Genomic DNA, 14,064 nt, shown 5'->3' with positions numbered 1-14,064 from the left:
CATCATCCAACAAAAGTGTAGAGTATGCATTTATCTATTCTGTTATGTGATCAATGTTGAGAGTGTCCACTAGTGAAAGTGTAATCCCTAGGCCTTGTTCCTAAATACCGCTATCGCTGCTTGTTTACTGTTTTACTGCGTTACTACTCTGCGTTACTACTTGCTGCGTTACTACCGCTTGTTTATCGTCCCGGGCAAAGCACTTCGGTGCCGTTGCTACTACTTATTCATACCACCCGTATTTCACTATCTCTTCGCCGAACTAGTGCACCTATTAGGTGTGTTGGGGACACAAGAGACTTCTTGCTTTGTGGTTGCGGGGTTGCATGAGAGGGATATCTTTGACCTCTTCCTCCCTGAGTTCGATAAACCTTGGGTATCCACTTAAGGGAAACTTGCTGCTGTTCTACAAACCTCTGCTCTTGGAGGCCCAACACTGTCTACAAGAATAGAAGCTCCCGTAGACATCATGGACACAAATGGCATAGTGGTTGGCTCAAGAATTTTGGATGCATGAGAAGTATTCCCTCTCGATACAGGGCTTAGGCTAGCAAAGTTATTTGAAACAAACACAAGGATGAACCGGTGCAGCAAAACTCGCATAAAAGACATATTGTAAACATTATAAGACTCTACACCGTCTTCTTTGTTGTTCAAACTCTTTACTAGAAATTATCTAGACCTTAGAGAGACCAATTATGCAAACCAAATTTTAGCAAGCTCTATGTATTTCTTCATTAATGGGTGCAAAGTATATGATGCAAGAGCTTAAACATGAGCACAACAATTGCCAAGTATCAAATTATCCAAGACATTTTATCAATTACCACATGTAGCATTTCCCGTTTCCAACCATATAACAATTAACGAAGCAGTTTCAACCTTCGCCATGAATACTAAAAGATAAAGCGAAGAACACAAGTGTTCATATGAACCAGCGGAGCGTGTCTCTCTCCCACACAAGCATGAATTTATTCAGAGAATGAAAATAACAAAACGAAAATAAAATCACACGTACGCTCCAAGTAAAGTACATAAGATGTGACCGAATAAAAATATAGTTTCAAGAGAAGTGACTCGATAAGTTGTCGATGAAGAAGGGGATGCCTTGGGCATCCCCAAGCTTAGATGCTTGAGTCTTCTTGAAATATGCACGGATGAACCACGGGGGCATCCCCAAGCTTAGACTCTTCACTCTTCTTGATCATAGTATATCATCCTCCTCTCTTGACCCTTGAAAACTTCCTCCACACCAAACTCGAAACAAACTCATTAGAGGGTTAGTGCGTAATCAAAAACTCACATGTTCAGAGGTGACACAATCATTCTTAACACTTCTGGACATTGCCCAAAGCTACTGGAAGGTAATGGAACAAAGAAAACCATCCAACATAGCAAAAGAAGCAATGCGAAATAAAAGGCAGAATCTGTCAAAACAGAACGATCCAGTAAAGACGAATTTTATTGAGGCACCGAGACTTGCTCAAATGAAAATGCTCAAATTGAATGAAAGTTGCGTACATATCTGAGGATCACTCACGTAAATTGGCATAATTTTCTGAGTTACCTACAGAGAATTAGGCCCAGATTCGTGACAGCAAGAAATCTGTTTCTGCGCAGTAATCCAAATCTGGTATGAACCTTACTATCAAAGACTTTGCTTGGCACAACAATGCACAAAACTAAGATAAGGAGAGGTTGTTACAATAGTAACAACTTCCAAGACTCAAAATAAAAAACAAAATTACTGTAGTAAAATAAACACATGGGTTATCTCCCAAGAAGTGCTTTCTTTATTAGTTAACAGTAAAATGGGTCTAGCTAGGGGCTCTTACAGCGATTTAGAGCTCTGCACCGTTCGATCATGGTGTTAGATGGTCCAGATCTTGCGAAGTTACCGAATCGTCTTTTGCGTCAGTTTGCGTCGTCAAGTCGTAATAATGGGCTGTCCAATTTTACCGGGCGGCTACTCCACAGATTGAGTTAGACGTTTTCCCGTGAGTCGGGCTGATTAGGATCGCGCGGCCCAGCTTGTTCTCTCTTCGGCAGTTCGGCTGGCCCGGTGCCCTTCATCGGCAGTTCTGTGCCCTGTTTCCCTTTTCTCCTCAGTCTGTCTGGTGAAGCCCACGACCGCGCCGTAATGTCGAGCGTGAACGTCAATCGTCATCCTCCCATAAAGTGCAGCGTTACTTTCCCAAATTCCCATCTCTCCTCGTCCTGTTTCCTAGAACTGCCAGTGATGGCCATGGCAACAGAGGGCGATCTGGAGGAGGCGACATCGACGTCAATAACCCAAGGACCCAAATGAGAATGAGGAGGACGCGGCGGCCAGCGGCTACGGCTCGCCGACGAAACAGGATGCGGTGGCATCTTGCTGGAAGACAACGAGGAAGCAGGGGCGACCGCTCGGTTAGCGTCCTCGACGGCGTATCAGTGACGGTCCACATCGATCGTCAATCAGGTAAGTCTATCCCTAGCTATTCACCTTTATTTTTCTTTGAGCCCTAGCGATCTATACAATTGGGATCTCTCCTGGTTAACTTGGTCAAATGTTCAACGTACTGGAGTCGCATGCGCAGCCGCCGGCCGGATTTGCGTCGCCGCCGGACGGAATCGAGCCGCCTCCGGCCAGAATTGAGCTGCATCCGCCTGGAATCGACCCTCCCCGATGCCTGGAACAGCTAGCAGAAAGGTAATTGGCTAATTGCTTGATTTAATTTGCTTTCTGATCTGTTGGGCATGGGTGTTAGCGTATATTGCTGCAGGCATGTCATCCAGAGGCCGCCAATGTTCGGTTGGTGGTAGTGCAATCAGCAATACTATGTATTTTGCAAGTACCATAACTTCATAAACATTCTGGAATTGATGAATGGTGATCATTTAGTCATGGAGGACATGAAAAGGCAACAAATGTGGCAGTATTTTGATCTTATCATCTCAGTATCTCACGCATTGATATTTTCGGTCTGAATCATGAATTTCTCATCATACAAGTCTTAGTTTGATGTCATTTATTCCTCTAAAAAAAGTAGTGGATATTTGTATGATGCATTGCATTTTTGCATAATGTAGAAGTTCTTTCAATATTTATCTTCTTACTATGACAAAGAATAACCCATGAGCAAGTTGTACGAACAAACTTCTGGAACTAAGTCTTTGAGTTTCACGTTATTAAGTTCATCTGAAGAAGTGGCTCTATCTTCTACAAGGTGCCAAAAGTCTAAAATGATACTCCCTCCGGTCCTAAATATAAGCCATATAGTTTTTGGCACGGAAATTAAGAAACACACTCTTGGGTAAAATTACACCTTGTTTGGTTAGGATTAACCCTAGGCAATTAACTTGAGCTAATAGAGGACTTTGCATAAGCTAAGAAAACATAATCGAATCACTAAAAATATTTTCCATATAAGTGGGGCAACGTAGTAAACCTTATATTATGAAATTTTTCTCAAAACACTATATGACTTATATTTAGGACCGGAGGGAGTATCTTAAAATAGGCACAAATGTGGAGCTGCACATTGGGCAACTAATTTGACTGATGAGACCTTTTTACTTGACGAGTAATGGCAGAGTACGCGAGTAAAAGAATGCTGGCAGAGAATACCTTTGCCATCTCTTTTCCAAATCTGGTAAAAAAATCGTATATTCTCATTTGACTATTCCATTTTGCTAAAAAAAATATTTTTTTAGAATTTAGATATTATAGCATAAGAAATTTAAGTACTGTCAGACCATGAACTAATGGGCTACTCACAAGTTAGAATTGCATATATTCACATTTTTCTTGTTGTTATGCCTCCATAATTAGATGAGACCTTTCATGGTGAAAGGAATCTCTATTACATGCATATGTGACATTTATTGTGTAGAGTTTTCCTACTTATATACATAGTTATTGGTTTGATATGTTCGCAGGGGTTGATAAGTTTGATCTTATACAACTTCTTTTGTGTGCTTTATTACTCCTTCATATGTCATGGAGTTATTTGCAGTCATTATGTGCTCATGTTTCGCATATTATGTCTTGTACTCACTTTGGATATTTGTAGTTTTGGTGTTGCATTTCAATTGGATTCAGCTTCACTCACTAAAACAGATATGTATTAGTGCTCATCGTTGCTTCAAATATTCAGATAGATACTTACATGTGATCAACTTAATCACAGTTCTCCTGTTAGAAATTTACCTTTTTGCACATTGTTCATGTCTTACAAAACCATGCCAATACCATCCACATATCTTCACAATCATTTTATGCAGAATTAATTAACCGCATGTATATACTTACATGATCATGAATTTATGACTCACTATTGCTACTTCGTATCTAGAAAAAGTTGCGAGGCTTTTTTAGGAACGGAGGGAGTATGTGTTTGTGTAAATAAAAAATATGTACCATCATGAAGATTTAATATTTAGATTATATATTTATTTAAATTCCTATCGTTCTATCCTCAAAATTGACAGGTGCAGCTACGCGAGCTATGATGAACCGGGACGGAGGGAGTAATGAGGAACTTGGGTTATATAAATGTTCTTCGTGAGGAGATGATGATATAAATAGCTATTGGTTCACCTTCCTTTGGTACGGAAGGTTATGTTTCAGCATGCTATGGTTTGACATGGATAAGTTTATTTGGTAACCTTTTCTTATTTCCTTGTGTTTTTAAATGCTTGCATTGATTCAAAATTTCAGAAAATGTGTACATTGTTTCAGAAAAGAAGCTCCCTTTCTGGAAATTGATTCAAAATTTCAGAAAATGTGTACATTGTTTCAGAAAAAGAAGCTCCCTTCCTGGAAAGGGGCATTTAGTATGGTTTGCTGGGTGATGAACTTTTCCAATCTCACCTAAATCAAATGCAGGCTTGCTATTTTTTTTTTTTTGAATTCAGCGGTTTACTATGTATACATTTCATGATATAGCCAATTCTATGGATGTAACCCTTGTACTCTCAAGAAGCTGACCTTCCTATAATATTTGAATTGTTGAATCATGTACAAGAGAGGAAGTTCTAATTTTTTTGGTCCATCCTATTTTTACTCCATCCAGTTTTTGCATCATCATCACATGAAGCGATACGGAGAAAATGTAAAAAGGAAAGCTTTTACGTAAATTTATAAGTTCTGACTTAATATAAACAAGCAAAACTTGCAATTTAAATTATTTAATTCTTTCAAAAATATTTACATTACTTCACTTTTTCTGCAAGATGGACGGGCACAGCAACGCGTGCCTTCATGGTCTAGTAGCCATTAAGATGGGCTCAGCAGTTTTAATGATGCACTCGCAAGAAATACTAGTTGAAGCAAAAGAGAGCATCATTAAGATGGGCTCAGCAGTTTTAATGATGCACTCGCAAGAAATACTAGTTGAAGCAAAAGAGAGCATCAAGAAGCAAATTCAAAACAAATTTAAGCCTAACCCACTTCCTATGAAAAGGAATCTTGTAAATAAACAAATTCATGAAGCATAATGCAACAAGCATAGAAAGATAAAACAAGTGCAGCTTCAAGATTTTCAGCAAAAAGAGAGGTGTTTTAGTAACATGAAAATTTCTACAACCATATTTTCCTCTCTCATAATAACTTTCAGTGGCATCATGAGCAAACTCAACAATATAACTATCACATAAAACATTGTTATCATGAGTCTCATGCATAAAATAATTACTACTCCCAACATAAGCATAGTCATTCTTATTAATTGTAGTGGGAGAAAATTCAACAAAGTAGCTATCATTATTATTCTCATCATCAAATGTAGGAGGCATATTGTAATCATAATTAGATTTATCCTCCATGGTAGGCGGCACCAAAAGACCACTATCATTATAATCATCATAAATAGGAGGCATATCATAATCAACATAAACTTTCTCCTCAATACCCTGAGGGCTAAAGAGATCATTTTCTTCAAAACCGACCTCCCCAAGCTTAGAATTTTCCATATCGTTAGCAACAATGGTATTCAAAGTGTTCATACTAATATGTTCCATGGGTTTTTTAATTTTCGCATCAAACCATCCATGTCTTAAATCAGGAAATAGAATAAGAAGCTCATTGTTGTCCATTATGCCAAACTAGTGTAAACAAGAAACAAAAAGATGCAATTGCAGGATCTAAAGGAAATAGCTTCGAGCACACACAACGGTAACAGAAAAGTACTTTACCTAGGACCGGAGTATGAATGCCTTTTACCTTTCCTCCCCGGCAACGGCGCCAGAAAAGTGGCTAGTTGCCGGGGTTGCCGGTGTGTGAGTGCCGTTTACCTTTCCTCCCCGGCAACGGCGCCAGAAAAGTGCTTGATGTCTACGGGTGCTTCTATTCTTGTAGACAGTGTTGGGCCTCCAAGAGCAGAGGTTTGTAGAACAGCGAGCAAGTTTCCCTTAAGTGGATCACCCAAGGTTTATCGAACTCATGGAGGAAGAGGTCAAAGATATCCCTCTCATACAACCCTGCAACCACAAAGCAAGAAGTCTCTTGTGTCCCCAACACACCTAATAGGTGCACTAGTTCGGCGAAGAGATAGTGAAATACAGGTGGTATGAATAAATATGAGCGAGTAGTAACGGCGCCGGAAAAGTGCTCGGCGTGCGGTTGATGGTATTAATATTGCAGGAAGTAAAGATGCGGTAAAACAGTAAACAAGCGACGATAGCGATATTTAGGAACAAGGCCTAGAAATCATACTTTCACTAGTGGACACTCTCAACATTGATCACATAACAGAATAAATAGATAGATGCTAGACTCTACACCCTCTTGTTGGATGATGAACACCACTAACCGTGTAGGATTACACGAACCCTCAATGCCGGAGTTAACAAGCTCCACAATATTCAATGTTCATATTTAAATAACCTTAGAGTGCATAACAGATCAACATAACCAAACCAAGTACTAACATAGCATGCACACTGTCACCTTCACACTACGAAAGGAGGCATAGATCACATCAATACCATCATAGCAATAGTTAACTTCATAATCTACAAGAGATCACAATCATAGCCTACGCCAAGTACTACACGATGCACACACTTGTCACCATTACACCGTGCGGGAGGAATAAACTACTTTAATAACATCACTAGAGTAGCACGCAGATAAATTGTGATACAAAACACATTGCAATCATAAAGAGATATAAATAAGCACTTCACTATGCCATTCATAACAATGAATAAGTATTCTGTGAAATATAGCCTAAGAGACCCACACGGTGCACACACTGTCACCTTTACACACGTGGGACAAGGAGTCTCCGGAGATCACATAAGTAAAATCCACTTGACTAGCACAATGACATCTAGATTACAAGCATCATCATATGAATCTCAATCATGTAAGGCAGCTCATGAGATTATTGTATTGAAGTACATAGGAGAGAGATGAACCACATAGCTACCGGTACAGCCCTTAGCCTCGATGGAGAACTACTCCCTCCTCATGGGAGACAGCAGCGTTGATGAAGATGGCGGTGGTGTCGATGGAGGAGCCTTCCGGGGGCACTTCCCCGTCCCGGCGGCGTGCCGGAACGGAGACTCCTGTCCCCCAGATCTTGGCTTCGCGATGGCGGCGGCTCTGGAAGGTTTCTCGTACCGTGGCTTTTTTCGTATCGTGTTTTAGGTCAGGGACCTTTATATAGGCGAAGAGACGGAGTCGGAGGGTCGACGAGGCGACGACAAAACAGGGGGGCGCGGGCCCCCCTTGGCCGCGCCAGGGTGGCGTGTGGGGCCCCCAGGGCTCCCCTCTGACGGCTCTCGGGTGTTCTGGAAGCTTCGTCCAATTCTAAGACTCTGGGCGTTGATTTCGTCCAATTCCAAGAATATTTCCTTACTAGGATTTCTGAAACCAAAAACAGCAGAAAACAGCAACTGGCCCTTCGGCATCTCGTCAATAGGTTAGTTCCGGAAAACGCATAAATATGACATAAAGTATGCATAAAACATGTAGATATCATCAATAATGTGGCATGGAACATAAGAAATTATCGATACGTCGGAGACATATCATCCACCTTCTTGGTACTGGTTCTCCTCTTCATAGTCCGGCCATTTGAATAGCCAGGGACAAAGCCATGAGTACTTTTAAAGTACTCGCAAACTACACTAATAGAAGTACTAATATATCTAATGGATTCTAATTGATTATCAGGTATTGTGGGGGTACTCTAGAATTGGAATGGTATCGCATCTGAACCCAACCATCAGTTTTTGTCAAATTCACCACATGTCATTCAAAAGTCATATTCACCTTCAACACTTTCAACAGAATGACTCATCATTCCAAGGTTTTAAAAGTCATTTGATTCACAAGTTCCCATCTAGAGTAGTCAATTTTAGTTTAGCACTAGCAACTAGTCATGAGGGGTGCTAACTACATTTTAGCTCTCTAAGCTAAGTGTGAAGCTCTTGTGATATTCTACACTTACACACAATTTAAATACAACACGTAAACCTTGGTAATCAAAGTAAAAGCAAAGCAAGATAAAAACTTGGGCTTGGATGAATAAGACTTTAAAAAAAATACTAGTGCCATGGTATCTTGCACTAGTAACTGCCATTAGTAGAGCTTGCCTTGGTTGGTGTATTGATCAAAGTGTTCCTCATCTTCTTCGTAGAAGACCTCCTCCTCGTAGCCTTTGGTACTAGCGTCTATAAACGGATACAAGGTAACAATCACCAAACAACACTTAAGGAGACTACTTAGCCTTAATGGCTCACTCAAGATGATAAATCATCATCACAATCATCACTCAACATCATACTAGGGTTTTCTTATTTAGTGTTAGGAAAATAATTTCCTCTCATTGAAAATTACTAAGATTTAATATCCTCAAATAAGAGCATATGAGGATATGAAACTAAGGTCATCATCTCACATCACATTACTTGGGAAAGTGATTTAAATGAGATGCTACACCTCATAGATTTGAAATACTAAATTTGAAATAATTTAAATGGGCTAGAAATGACTACATAGCCATTATTTGAATCTAGCCCATGCTCATATGAAACAACTATGTCATATTTTTGCATAATCAATTAGAGTTTTTGAAATGTGAATTATGAGAATTGGAATCACCTCAAAATTCATTATGGTTGATTTTTAATAATGTTTGAATTTTGAAAAGGCATTGCCTTGTTATTTTTATTGCAAGTGATCTACAATGAACTAGGGTTTGAGACCTATGGGGTTTGCTAGATAATTTCATCTACTTTCTCCCAAAATTGGAATCAACTCAATTGGATTTGTAGATTTGGTTTTATTCAATTTTGAACACAACACCAGTATTCAAATTTGATTTAAATGTAATAACAGAATTCAAACTATGGGCTTCGGCGGGAAACGAAAATGGGCCACAGAGAGAAAAAGAAACGGGCCGGCCCAGCAGTGCATCTCGTACGCGCGAGCAGCCTGACAGCGGGACCCGCATGTCAGCGACTAATCAAACCCGAAACGGTATGATTCAAAGGGGGCCGCAGGATTAGAACATGATCCAACAGCTGAGGTGCGTCGTCTCCGTCGACGAGAGAAAACCCTGGCCGCGGCGGACCTAGGGGGTCGGAGGCTCACCGGAGGTCCGGCGATCGTCGGCGAGGTGGTGGAGCGACGTTGTCGACGACGGCGAAGCTCCTGGTACCGGCGGCAGCTCCTGGGGTTGCTCCAAGCTTCGGCTTCTTCTGCGACGGCTCCGCGGTACTCCGGCGACAAATTGGGGCAGTGGCGATGAAATTGGAAGGGGGCAGTGCTCGAGGAGGCTCAGTGAGAGGAGGGGAGTGGAATGGCGTGAAGAATTCGTGCAGGGGAGGCCTCTATTTATAGGGGCGACGAGGTGCTGCAGGCGGTCACGGTGGCGGAAGGTGAGGTGATGCTACGGGCGACTAAGGGCGTGGGCGAGGACGCTGCTCTGTTCCTGAGGTCATGGCGATCGAGACGCGCTTGATGGCACATAAAATGGAGGTCGGGGGAGGTCGTCATTGTTATGTGGTCGTGCTGTACCGTGGCGGAGATCGTCGACGGTGACGGCGGCTACAGGGCTCTCCGGCGCGAGTGGTCATGTCTGGGAGGCTGTTTGGGTCCTGGCGAGTGCGTGTGCGAGAGGAGAGAGCGAGGGGAGGTCAGCAACGGCTAGGCGAGCTCGTGCTCTGGCGTGTCTAGGGGCGTGTCCGTGCGCGCGCTGGCGTCATTGGGCGTCGTGGGCACGTCCTGTGCTGGCCAGTGCCAGCCTCTCCCTGGGTCGATGGCGAGTACCAGCGTGCTCAGTGGAGGAAGGGGAGTCTCCAGGACATGATGAGGTGAGCCAGAGGTGAGTGGAGAGAGGGGTTGGCATGGTGGTTGGCATGTGGGTGACATGGGCTAGGTTTGGTCCTTTTTCTCCTTTGAACAATGGTGCAAATGCATGGCTCAGTCCAGGGGGTGCAAGGGAGAGTAAGTGGTGACATAGGCATTGAGGGTTTAGGCAAAAATCCATTGGATTTTAGCATGTATGCTCAAACCAGATTAGTGCACTTAAGGTGTTTGATGAAATGGCCGCATGAAATTTGAATTTTGCCAAACTTTTTCTTCGGTGTGATTCTAATAATGTTTGGCACTTAGTGATGGTGTTGGTTTGCAAAATGGAGTTGGTTTTGTGAAATTCAAATTTGGTATGATCTATAATCTGTTTCAAAGTTGCCACTTTGAATGCCATTCATAATCATTTGAATTTGAATCAGCAAGGTTGGTCAACACTAAGTTGTTCACTTTTATGAGTACTATAGATATGTGCAAAAAGATGAGAAGGTTTGATTTAGAAAATAATAACCACAGGGGTCCAAAGTGGGTATCATGTTAAAATTGTCACAAGTGACCATTATCACATGTGTTAGGGTTTTTCATTTTCTTTCATTTTCTTTTGATTTTATTTGACCAAAATTCATTGTGTTGGGTTGATTGAGTGGAAAGTTGAGTTTAGTAATGGTTTCAAACCATTTAGCTAAAGTAAAAATGGCATAGGCCAAGATTTGCAAATATGGCTATATGCCCATATATGCTTCTCCTTTTATTTTATTTTCTTTTCTTGGTTTCTCTTTGATTGTGAAAAGGGGTAGGGTTTAGGGTTTAGAATCATGTCCAACACTTCAAACAAACAATCATGGCAAAAATCACAATATACATGCAAGATCACTATGCACCCTATGCAATTCAATTTAAGTTTTTGTTGGCTCCAAAATTTGGGAAAGGGAATTGATCTTCTTTATTGATTTGAAAAGTTGGGATGTTACAAATCCTTCCCCCTTACAAAAGATCTCGTCCCGAGATCTAAAGAAAATTAGGAACTAAAGAGATCAAGGAATTCAGTCCTAATGTAATCTTCTTGCTCCCAGGTGGCTTCTTCTTTGGTATGGTTGCTCCACTGAATCTTCAGAAACTTGATACTTCTGGTGCGGGTGGTTCTGAAGGCTTCTTCCAGGATACGGATGGGTACTTCATGATAGGTCAAGTCTTTGTTGATATCCACAGATCTGTGATCGATGTTTTTGAAAACCTCCGTCTTCTCAGGAACTTCCAAACACTTCCTAAGTAACGAGATGTGAAACACATCATGCACAGCTGACATTTCCTCCGGCAGTTCCAGCTGATAGGATACTTCTCCTCGGCGACTCAAAACCTTGAAGGGTCAAACATATATAGGGGCAAGCTTTCCTTTGAGTTGGCATCTCTGCATTCCCTTGAGGGGTGATAATTTCAGATGCACAAAATCTTCGATGTTGAAGGTCATCTCTCGGTGTCTCTTGGCAGCATAACTCTTCTGTCTTGATTGGGCAGTCTTGAGGTATTCGCGGATCTTGTGAACCTTCTCTTTAGCTTCACGGAGAATGTCGGGTCCAAAGATCTGACTATATCCGACTTCCGACCAGTTCAAAGGGGTGCGACACTTCCTTCCATACAAGGCTTCAAATGGGGCCATTTGCAAGCTGGCTTGAAAGCTGTTGTTGTATGAAAATTCTGCGAAAGGCAGACAGTCTTCCCATTTGGATCCATACTCTAGCACACAGGCTCTCAACATATCTTCGAGGATCTGGTTGACTCTTTCGGTCTGTCCATCCGTCTGCGGGTGATAAGCTGTACTGAAATTCAGCCGGGTTCCTAATCCTTCGTGTACCTTCTGCCAAAATCTTGAGGTAAATTGGGATCCTCTATCTGACACAATTGACTTTGGGGTTCCATGCAGACTAACTATTCTTGAGATATACAACTCTGCTAGCTTAGGGCCTTGGTAGGTGGTTTTGAATGGTATGAAATGGGCTACTTTGGACAACCTATCAATGACTACCCAAATAGAATCATTTCCTCTACTTGACTTGGGCAATCCGGTGATGAAATCCATTCCTACAGAATCCCATTTCCATTCAGGGATCTGTAATGGCTGCAGTAATCCTGCGGGTCGCTGATGTTCTGCTTTGACTCTCTGACAGATGTCACACTTGGCTATGTAACTTCCAATCTCCCTTTTCATTCCATGCCACCAAAATTGTTCCTTCAAGTCTTGGTACATATTGGTTCCTCCGGGATGAATGGAATACAGGGTGTCATGAGCTTCCTTCAGAATGACTTGTTTCAACTCCGAATCTGCTGGTACGCAGAGGCGATCGTTGTACCAGAGAATTCCTTCTTCATCTTCGCTAAATCCCGGTGCCTTTCCTGCAGCTATTCGGTGCTTGATTCCATCAATACTGGCATTTCCTTTCTGTGCTTCCTTAATCTGACTAATCAAGGTAGGTTGGAGCTCAATGCTTGCTAGGAATCCTTCACTAACTAGCTCCAGTCTAAACTGCTCAAATTCTTGATACAAACTAGGTTGTTCTTCTGCCATCATGGAGTTCAACTGACACGGTTGTCTACTTAGAGCATCCGCTACCACATTGGCCTTGCCGGGGTGGTAGTGAATCTCCAGGTCATAGTCCTTGATCAACTCTATCCATCTTCTCTGCCTCATGTTTAGCTCCTTCTGGGTGAAAATGTACTTCAGGCTTTTATGATCTGAATAGATCTCACAGCGATTTCCCATGAGGTAATGACGCCATACCTTCAAGGCTAAAACTATTGCTGCTAGCTCTAAGTCATGGGTTGGGTAATTCTGCTCATGTTGCTTCAGTTGCCTAGACAAATATGATATCACTTTGCCTTCTTGCATCAATACACATCCAAGACCAATCTTGGAGGCGTCACAATAGACATCAAATGGCTTGGTGATATCGGGCATGATCAGTATTGGGGCTGAGGTTAATCTATTCTTGAGCTTCCGAAAACTCTCTTCACATGCATCCGTCCATTCAAACTTCTTATCTTTCTTCAACAGTTGAGTGATGGGTCTTGCTATGCTTGAAAATCCTTCAACAAACCTGCGGTAATATCCCGCTAATCCGAGAAATGCACGGACTTCAGTTTGAATCGTTGGGGCTTTCCATTCTTCAACGGTCTTGATCTTCGTAGGATCCACAACAATTCCTCCTGCGGACAAGATATGTCCCAGGAATCCTACTTCCTTTAACCAAAACTCACATTTGCTAAATTTGGCATACAACTTATGATCCCTAAGGGTTTCCAGGATAATTGTCAGATGTTGCTCATGCTCTTCTTATGACTTGGATTAGATTAGGATGTCGTCGATAAAAACAACGACAAACTTATCCAAAAAGTTCATAAAGATCTTATTCATGAGATTCATGAAATAAGCGGGGGCATTGGTCAATCCAAATGACATGACATTGTACTCGTACAATCCATATCTGGTGGTGAAGGCAGTCTTGGGGATATCCGTTGCGCGAATCTTCAGTTGATGATAACCAGTCCTAAGATCAATCTTAGAGAACACTCTGGCACCGGTCAGCTGGTCAAACAGGTCTTCTATCTTCGGCAGGGGGTATTTGTTCTTGATGGTGACATCGTTCAACTTACAGTAATCTGTACATAAACGAGTGGCACCGTCCTTCTTATCCACAAACAATATCGGGGATCTCCAAGGCGACGCACTTGGTTGAATCAGACCTTTGTGTAGCATGTCATCC

This window comes from Lolium rigidum, unplaced genomic scaffold, assembly GCF_022539505.1.
Source record: "Lolium rigidum isolate FL_2022 unplaced genomic scaffold, APGP_CSIRO_Lrig_0.1 contig_58880_1, whole genome shotgun sequence".
Lineage (NCBI taxonomy): Eukaryota > Viridiplantae > Streptophyta > Magnoliopsida > Poales > Poaceae > Lolium > Lolium rigidum.
Note: the sequence above shows the minus strand (reverse complement) of the source record.